Below are 9002 nucleotides of genomic sequence, written 5' to 3'. Positions count from 1 at the left end.
GCAGCTCTGTATATACCAATGTCGAGTGATCTTCAAAATAAATAATAAATAATATTAAAAAGTAAGTTACAAAATGGGGTGCAGACTCTGCTATCTTTTTTTATGAAAATCTTACATATATACATGTGGCTATACTCATAGACTCAGAAAAGGCAACGGCAACCCACTCCAGTACTCTTGCCTGGAAAATCCCATGGATAGAGGAGCCTGGTAGGCTGCAGTCCATGGGATTGCGAAGAGTCAGACACGACTAAGCGACTTCACTTTCACTTTTCACTTTCATGCATTGGAGAAGAAAATGACAACCCACTCCAGTGTTCTTGCCTGGAGAATCCCAGGGACGGGGGAGCCTGGTGAACTGCTGTCTATGGGGTCTCACAGAGTCGGACACGACTGAAGCGACTTAGCAGCCGCAGCAGCATACTCATAGACTATCTCTGAAAGTTCATTTAAGTAAAATGGTAATTGGTCCTTGCATCTAAGAAAGGGATAAGTAAGTAGTTGGGGAATAGGAATTGGAGAAAACTTACTCTATATACTATGGACATGTATTAAAATACATTTTTAAATATGGGAAAGCTAAAAATATTTTCAAACATGTAAAAGCTCAGGGAATATATTACCCATGATTTCCTACTCAAAGAATTTCCTTACTAACAAATATTTCTACAAGAAATAAAGTGATACCAGAGGGAAGGACTGGAACCTAAGAAAAAAATGGTAATGAAAGTAACACATTTATGATATAATTATTAACCATCAAAATAGCTATCTCCAGTGTTTTAGAGTGTATTAAATTGTAGGATGGAGAAGGCAATGGCACCCCACTCCAGTACTCTTGCCTGGAAAATCCCATGGACGGAGGAGCCTAGGGGGCTATAGTCCCTGGGATCTCAAGGAGTCGGACACGACTCAGCGACGTCACTTTCACTTTTCACTTGCCTTCATTGGAGAAGGAAATGGCAACCCACTCCAGTGTTCTTGCCTGGAGAATCCCAGGGACGGTGGAGCCTGGTGGGCTGCCGTCTGTGGGGTCGCACAGAGTCGGACACGACTGAAGTGACTTGGCAGCAGCAGCATCAAATTGTAGGAAACTATAACAAAGCAGATAAGCTGGATTATTAGGTGAACACTTAAAATATGATAGGACGATTGTCCCCTTGTTCAGGAGCAGGATCCTCTGTCTCTCTCTGCAGTAATCGTTTTAGTGGTGTGTATGTTCTCAGACTCGATATCTGGAACACCCAATGGTTCTATAAAGACTCAGAGTAAATTTTGTTGAGCTCCTAAGTGTGGCATACAGTAAAGGTAAGATAATTTTTTTCTTTAAAGTGCCAGATAGCAAAGGTTTTGGGTTTAGTAGGTCATATGTACAGTCTCTGTTGTAACTACTCAACTCTGCCATGTATGAAAGCACCCACAGATTGTAAGTAGGTTAGCATAGCTGTGTTCTAATAAAATTTTGTTTTCTTAAAAACAGACAGGTAAGCTACACTTGGCCTGAAAACCATAATTTATCAACTCCTTGCTTATATAAGATCCTTCTTAAATTTGCTATAAACTCCAATTGCTGTCACTTCCCTTCAATGGTGCTAAACAGAATATAGCCACAGTTTTGTGGGAAAGGTGGTATCTTGTTGTTCCGTTGCTAAGTTGCATACAACTCTGAAACCCCATGGACTGCACCACACTTGCCCTTCACTATCTCCTGGAGCTTGCTCAAACTCTTGTCCATTAAGTCGGTGACGTCATCCAACTATCTCATCCTCTGTCATTCCCTTCTCCTCCTGCCTTCAATCTTTCCCAGCATCAGGGTCTTTTCCAATGGCTCTTCTAATCAGGTGGCCAAAATATGAGCTTCAGCTTCAGCATCAGTCCTTCCAATGAACATTCAGGATTGATTTCCTTTAGGATTAATGGGTTTGATCTCCTTGCTGTCCAATGGACTCTCAAGAGTCTTCACCAGCACCACAATTCAAAAGCATCAATTCTTCGGCACTCAGGCTTCCTTATGGTCCAACTCTCACATCCATACATGACTATGGGAACAACTATAGCTTTTACTATATAGACTTTCACTGGCAAAGTGTTGTCTCTGCTTTTTAACACACTGTCTAGGTTTGTCAAAGCTTTTCTTCCAAGGAGCAAGCATCTTTTATTTCATGGCTGCAGTCACTGTCTGCAGTGATTTTGGAGCCCAAGAAAATAAAATCTGCCAGTGTTTCTAAAAAAATGGAAAGGGTGGTATATGTATTAATATGTAAGTTAATACTAATGCCAAATATAATGCTGCTAAGTCTGATCTTTGGTCAATGTGAATTGATTATTTATACCTTTATGTTACTTATATAAAATATAAATACTTTTAATTACCTATTTACAGTTATTGTCCTACACCCTATGCAGAAGTAAAGTCTATCACTAAGAGAAACCACCAGTCCTCCTGATCTGGTCCTATTGAGGAAGAATCCCAGACTCCTTCCAAAGATATACTTATATAGGGAGTACTTTCCTGATGGCTCAAGAATAATAACGTCCTCTTCCCAACTTTTTCTTAGCTATGTAGAGTCCAGAATCCAATCATGTAGAATATGAGGACTGAAATGGGAGTTTCTTGCATCACAGTATCAGGAGGAAAATTAATACTGGTTTTATAAGTCACTAGAAACAGAAAGGGAAAGGAATGGTGGGTGCAGAAGCCAGCATGTTGAGGGATAAGGAGTAAGAAAAGCTTGGGAAGTAGTATAGTTAAGTCAGACTTTCAGAAGTGGCTGTGAGACAAGTAGAGTAAGGCAATGTAGAATCAGTGGCTGCAGTGAAACATGGGGTCAGTTAGATATTTTTAAATATGGGAACTATTTTAATATATTTATATTCTTGGTACAAATGAGTAAAAGAAGGAAACTGATGATTAAAAATGGGTAATTAGCATACCTGAAGGAGAAGGACCCAGAGGCTCAGAAGGGGATCAGAGTTAAAGTCCAAGTACAGGTGTTAGTCTTGGATTAAAAGCATTACCTCTACCATTAAATCTAAAGAAGGGACAAAGAAATACATTTCTAAGTGGGGACTCAAGAAAATTAATGAGGTCCTGCCTTATGGCTCTAATTTCTCTTATAGGGCCATGTGATAAATGCGTGCAGAAAAAATATAGCATACCTCAAGTGCATAGATTTTGGAGTAACTCCAAAGGGAAAGGGAATGTTAGACTTTATAGAGAGAGTATGAGGGTGACGCATGCGTGCACACACACATGAACATTAATGCCTCACTGTGCACACGTTTATATGTCTGAGGTTGAGAAACCCTAGATTGAGCTTTATTTGTCAGATATTGCATTGTTCCTTGTGTTATTCCTGGAAATTTTTCTGCACCCCCACTTCCAAATCAGGCCCCAAGTGACTCTGACTACTGCAGCCTCCCCCATGAGCAGTGAGCAGTCCCAGGCTCCCTGGGCTCCTTACTCATGCTCCTCTCCCAGAGCTATAGCTTGGCAAAGAGATCAAAGAGATGGCCAAAGAGAAGAGCACTGGAGGAATATAAGACTCCTACAGACTAGCCAGGAGCTCTTCTCAGTACTGAGGTAGGTGACCTCAGGAAGACTGACAAGAATTAATGACTGTTAGCAAGGCCTAGAAAGTCCCAGTGCAGAGAATGCTGGCCCTTTAGGCTTTAGCTAGAATTGACCATAGGAGTTTGATGCTGGAAACTGTCAGGAAATAAAACTGACTTTTCCCAAGGTTTAGCTGGAGACCTAATTCTGCAGGCCCAGCTATGGGGGCATAGGCAATTTGCCTCAAAGAACCCCAAACAGGAGCCAGATTTAGAACAGTCTACCTCAGTAAAAGGGGCAAAGAAGGAAACTTTCATCAGTTTGAACAACTCAGAAGAATCCTACTCTAACCCAAATTCCTCACGGCAATGAAAAAGAAATAGAAATAGTCATAAGGAAAATATCATGCTGCTGCTGCTGCTAAGTCGCTTCAGTCATGTCCAACTCTGTGAGATCCCATGGATGGCAGCCCACCGGGCTCTGTCGCCCCTGGGATTCTCCAGGCAAGAACACTGGAGTGGGTTGCCATTTCCTTCTCCAATGCACGAAAGTGAAAAGTGAAAGTGAAGTCGCTCAGTCATGTCCAACTCTTAGCGACCCCAGGGACTGCAGCCTACCAGGCTCCTCCGTCCATGGGATTTTCCAGGCAAGAGTACTGGAGTGGGGTGCCAATGGCCAAAGAAATAAGTAGATGAAGTTTTTTTTTTCCCTGAGATGTTGATCTACAATGCACTTCTGTCCATCTAGGATCCCTCTGTCTCCTCCCTTCATGTCCCTTGACCCTGACAAAAAAACAGGTCATCTTTTGACATGGGGGAGCTGGCAAGAGGCATCCTGATGGAGGACTGGAGGATCATATCTTCAAATGTGCACCATGGCGGGAGTACTGGATGTAGAAGGAGACCTTCCCATTCCCTCTTGTATAACTTTCACTAAGAGTTCTAAGGTCTTCTGGTTTCAGGGAGAGCAAGAGATCATGAAGTTGTATTGAATCGTATTGAGTAAATCTGCAGAGAGGACAGACCAGTAGTGCAGTCTCTAAGAAAGTGTCAGAGGTGGAACTGTCCCCTAATTAACACTTTTGCTGTGATTGTCAGAATTGGGAATAAATATAGTTTTCTTCATCTGAAATGCCAATGCCAGTGTCTACAAATATTCCCAAAGGATACTGGGGAATCTTCATGTGCTTAGGGCTAGAAAGGCATAACCTGCACCTTCTTATTTTCTTCCTTTCTCTCTTTTAGGTAGTCATTTTCTTTCTATCAAAGTTCCTCTTCCTCCTTAGAGCAATTAGTTTCTCCATTGTTCTTTACCCTGGAATTCCTCCCAGTGATCCTGGTCAGCTCATTCTTCTCTTTCCCACCAAGCTGTCTGAACCTCCCACAGAAAAGTGTGATCCTGGTAGCCAGAAAGATGAGTCTAATCTAGGGGATCTCATGATTGGTAGGGCTTCTTTATCTCCTTACTTAATAAATCAATCTTCTTAAAATTAAGTGAAATATTTTAGGAGCAAGTACATGGTTTGGGTACATCTTCAAAGAAAGGGAAGGAAGTCTATTGTTAACTGAGGGATTTGACTGGGGTGTTTGTAGAGAAAAGGAAGCTGGAGGTTTGAGGAAGATAATGGTACCAGTTCTAATTATACCAAAGAGAAATTTCTTAGTTTTGTAGCTATTATTGATATGTTCCTTTGTTGCCACATAGTCTTTATGATTTTAATTTTATTGTCTATGTTATCTAGTTGGTATTTAGATACTCCAGAATATGAAAATATTGAAATATTTCCATTTTTATTAAACATATAACAATGCAGTGTGCATCATTATAAATGTCACATTTTAGCCTTTTGAGTTATAGTTTTAGCATAAATCCAAGAACTTATAAGACTCTGACTCAAAGTGTGCAATTTGCAATGCATTCAGCAATGCGTTCAGCAATGGGCTTCCCTTGTGACTCAACTTGTAAGAATCTGCCTGCAATGTGGGTGACGTGGGTTTGATTCCTGGGTTGGGAAGATCCCCTGGAGAAGGGAAAGGCTACCCACTCCAGTATTCTGGCCTGGAGAATTCCATGGACTGTATAGTCCTTGGGGTTACAAAGAGTCAGACACAAATGAGCAACTTTCACTTTCTTCAGCAATGTATAGATATCACTGTCACCAGAGTCTTCCTAGGACTATTTGTACAGTTTTTTGAAAAATCATAAAATTGGATTCATGTTTTTCATTGTACTTAAAAAAAATAAGTTAAATGTTTTCACAAATGTTTCTTTTCTCTTGAATTTCCTCTAACGTAACTTTTCAGTTTATGTCATCAGAAACAAGCTTTATAAGAGCCAGGGTAAAATGGACCGAGGAGGAAGAAAGGCTGTGGGTGTTAAAGACTAGTTCTGACAAGACGGCTGGGGAGGAGTTATAATATTCCAGTTCAGGTCCCAGTGATAACTGGAACAACGACTGAACAGCAGGGCTCCAGTGAAACATGTGAACGCTGTTAACAAAGTCCTGGTCTAGACATTTTTGCATGAGTAAAAGACAATAACAATAGCAGCAAAGTGAAAGGAAAGAAACTAAATACTAAAGAAGTATCCGATTACCAGGTTGTGACTAAAACCAAGGTTGATTAAGTTGATGTCAACCATGTTCCATTTTGTTGATGTGAAAATTTACCTTCAGAAGGGTTCGGTATCTTGCTCAAGTTCACATACATAGCTTTCATTTTTCAGGTCTAGCTTTTGTTTTTAATTTTAGGGAAAGTGCTATGTTTAAGATACAGATTCTTTAAATGATTCAAAATATACATTGTCCGTCTTCGGGGTGTGATGTGGTAGAAAGAACACTGGATTGAGAGCAGAGCATTCAGTTTAATTCCTGACTGTTCTGCTGATGAGCTATATGATATGGAAGAAGTCAGCTCACCTCTGTGAGCCTCTGTCTTCCCTGCTCTGAGATGCTGAGAGCCTAGTCTCACTGGCCTGAGAATGGAACAAGGCATTGAGGCATAAACACTTCCCACAGATACTTTTCCAGCTTTGCTAGTATGTCTTTGGAGATATAGGGTACTCTTGAATTGCTCCTGGAATGTTTGGAAAGCCTCTTGCAACCTCTAGTAGCATCATACAAGTCCTTTTTCTAGTAGCAAAATTTCTTGTTCAAATCCCTTTTCTACATCTTCATCTAATACCCAGAATGTCTGTGATAAGATGGTGAGTTCTGTAGTTCTTGGCTTTAAGATGGATGTCTAAATATAAGAAGACTTGCAACTAAATATCTATTCTCGGAAATAATTTCATTTGAAGTAGCCTGTTTATTCTCCTAAGTATACTCTTTTTAAAAAAAAAATTAAATTTATTTATTTTAATTAGAGGCTGTATACTCGTAATAGTTAAATTATGTAATCTGATTTAGCACACAAAGATGTGTGTTATATTCACTGACAGAATTAATGAGACCTATTGGGGAGAGTCAAGGAGGAGAAACTCTTAAAGTCACTGTAATAATTTCTTAGGGCTGTTGTAACAAACTACTGGAAACCAGGTGGCTGAAAACAATAGAATTTATTTTCTCACCATTCTACTTCAAATGAAATTATTTCCGAGAATAGATATAGACTGACATCAAGGTGTCAGCAGGGCCACGGCCACCCCAAAACTTGTAGGGAAGAATCCTTCCTTGTCTCTTCCTGGATTCTGGTTATGGCTGTCGACCCTTGGCTTCCTTGACCTGCAGGCGCCTCACTCCACTCTGCTCTGTTGTCACATGGCTGTCCCACTTTGTGTGTATTATAAGGCTCTCTCGTCTCCAATAAGAACATCAGTCATACTAGATTAAGAGCCTACCCTATTCCAGTGTTATCTCACCTTAATTCATTGTACCTCCAGTGACCCTATTTCCAAATAAGATTACACTGTGAGGTACAAGGGATTAAGACTTCAACATATTTTCTGGAGTTAGACACAATTCAACTCATAAAGGTCACAATTGGAATTACTCAACTTCTTTTCCTTTTCTATTGTTAAGCTGAAAGAAGTATTTCCTGAGAAGTTTTAGGGTGGAGGGATGATATTCTGATCACTAGAAATTACTCAGATTCTGTAATATAGTTGATTTCTTTCTAGGAATGACGTTTACAAACAGCCATGCACAACTTCACTTTCTTCACTGAGTTTACCCTCCTCGGGCTGTCTGCCGACCCCCACATCCAGGCTCTGCTCTTTGTGCTGTTCCTGGGGATTTACCTGCTGACATTAGTGGGGAACACAGTGATGATCTTGATCATCAAGGCTGATTCTCAGCTCCACATACCCATGTACTTCTTCCTCGGACACCTGTCTTTCCTAGATATCGGTTTCTCCTCAGTCACTGTGCCGAAAATGCTACAGAACTTCTTGTCGCAGAAGAAAAGCATCTCTGTGTGGGGCTGCATCACCCAGAGTTTCTTTTTTCTCCTTTATGGGTGTGCTGAAGCCAGCCTTCTCTCTGCCATGGCCTACGACCGCTATGCTGCTGTCTGCCACCCTCTGCTCTACACTGTGGTCATGAACAAGCCTCTCTGCACTGCAATGGTGTGTGCAGGATGGCTGGTGGGGCTTTTGAACTCACTAGTGAATCATCTTTTCATCCACAAGTTACGTTTCTGGGGGTCTAACACTATCTCCCATTTCTTCTGTGAACTACCATCACTCTTCCCCTTGTCCTGTACTGATCCCACTGCCAACGAGTTCCTTCTGTCAGGGACCAGTGCATTGCTGGGACTTCTGACACTTCCCTTGATCCTGTTCTCATACTCCAGAATCATTTCTGCCATTCTGAACATCCATTCCTATGAGGGCCAAGGCAAGGCCTTCTCCACCTGCTCTTCCCACCTCACTGTGGTGCTCCTGTTCTATGGGACGGCTCTATTCAGGTACATCAGCCCCGCCTCAGGCTCAGTGTTGGAACGAGTGGTCTCCATTCAGTACAGTGTCATCACATCCTTGCTGAACCCTCTCATCTACAGCCTCAAGAATCAGGAGGTGAAGGGCGCTCTGCAAAGGATGCTGAGGAAGTGAATGTGATCCCCAGAGGAGGGATTCTCTGTGTGGTTTTAGTCAGAGAGTGGAGAGGAGGGATATTTGGAAACACCTGGAGAGTAAAAAAAGATATCGGAGGTCAATATAAATATATAAAAGAAGTTATATAGTGGTTCTCAAAGTGTCATCCATATACCAGCAGCATCAGAATGTGCATCGTCTGTGAGCTCGCTAGAATGTCTCAGACCCAACCCTGATCTACTGAATCAGAAACTCTAGAGGTGGAGCTCAACAGTCTGTTTCTTAATTATGACCATGATGCATGCTTGAGTCTGAGAAACAGTGTTTAGCCCAATGAATGTTCGAGAAAACTCTCTTTGGAAAAAGGTGGGATACTGACATCAAGGTGAAGAATCCCACTTAAATGAGAAAGTTGGTA

At 41.3% G+C, this 9002-nt stretch overlaps 1 pseudogene; it reads left to right on the top strand.

Moving 5' to 3' along the window:
- The first annotated feature begins 4427 nt into the window (after positions 1 to 4427).
- On the top strand, positions 4428 to 8602 carry LOC113893553 (annotated as a pseudogene).
- The last annotated feature ends 400 nt before the right edge of the window (positions 8603 to 9002 follow it).

Source organism: Bos indicus x Bos taurus, chromosome 5, assembly GCF_003369695.1.
Source record: "Bos indicus x Bos taurus breed Angus x Brahman F1 hybrid chromosome 5, Bos_hybrid_MaternalHap_v2.0, whole genome shotgun sequence".
NCBI classification, from domain to species: Eukaryota; Metazoa; Chordata; class Mammalia; order Artiodactyla; family Bovidae; genus Bos; species Bos indicus x Bos taurus.
The sequence above is the reverse complement of the archived record's forward strand: the minus strand, read 5'-3'. Positions and strand labels throughout refer to the sequence as shown.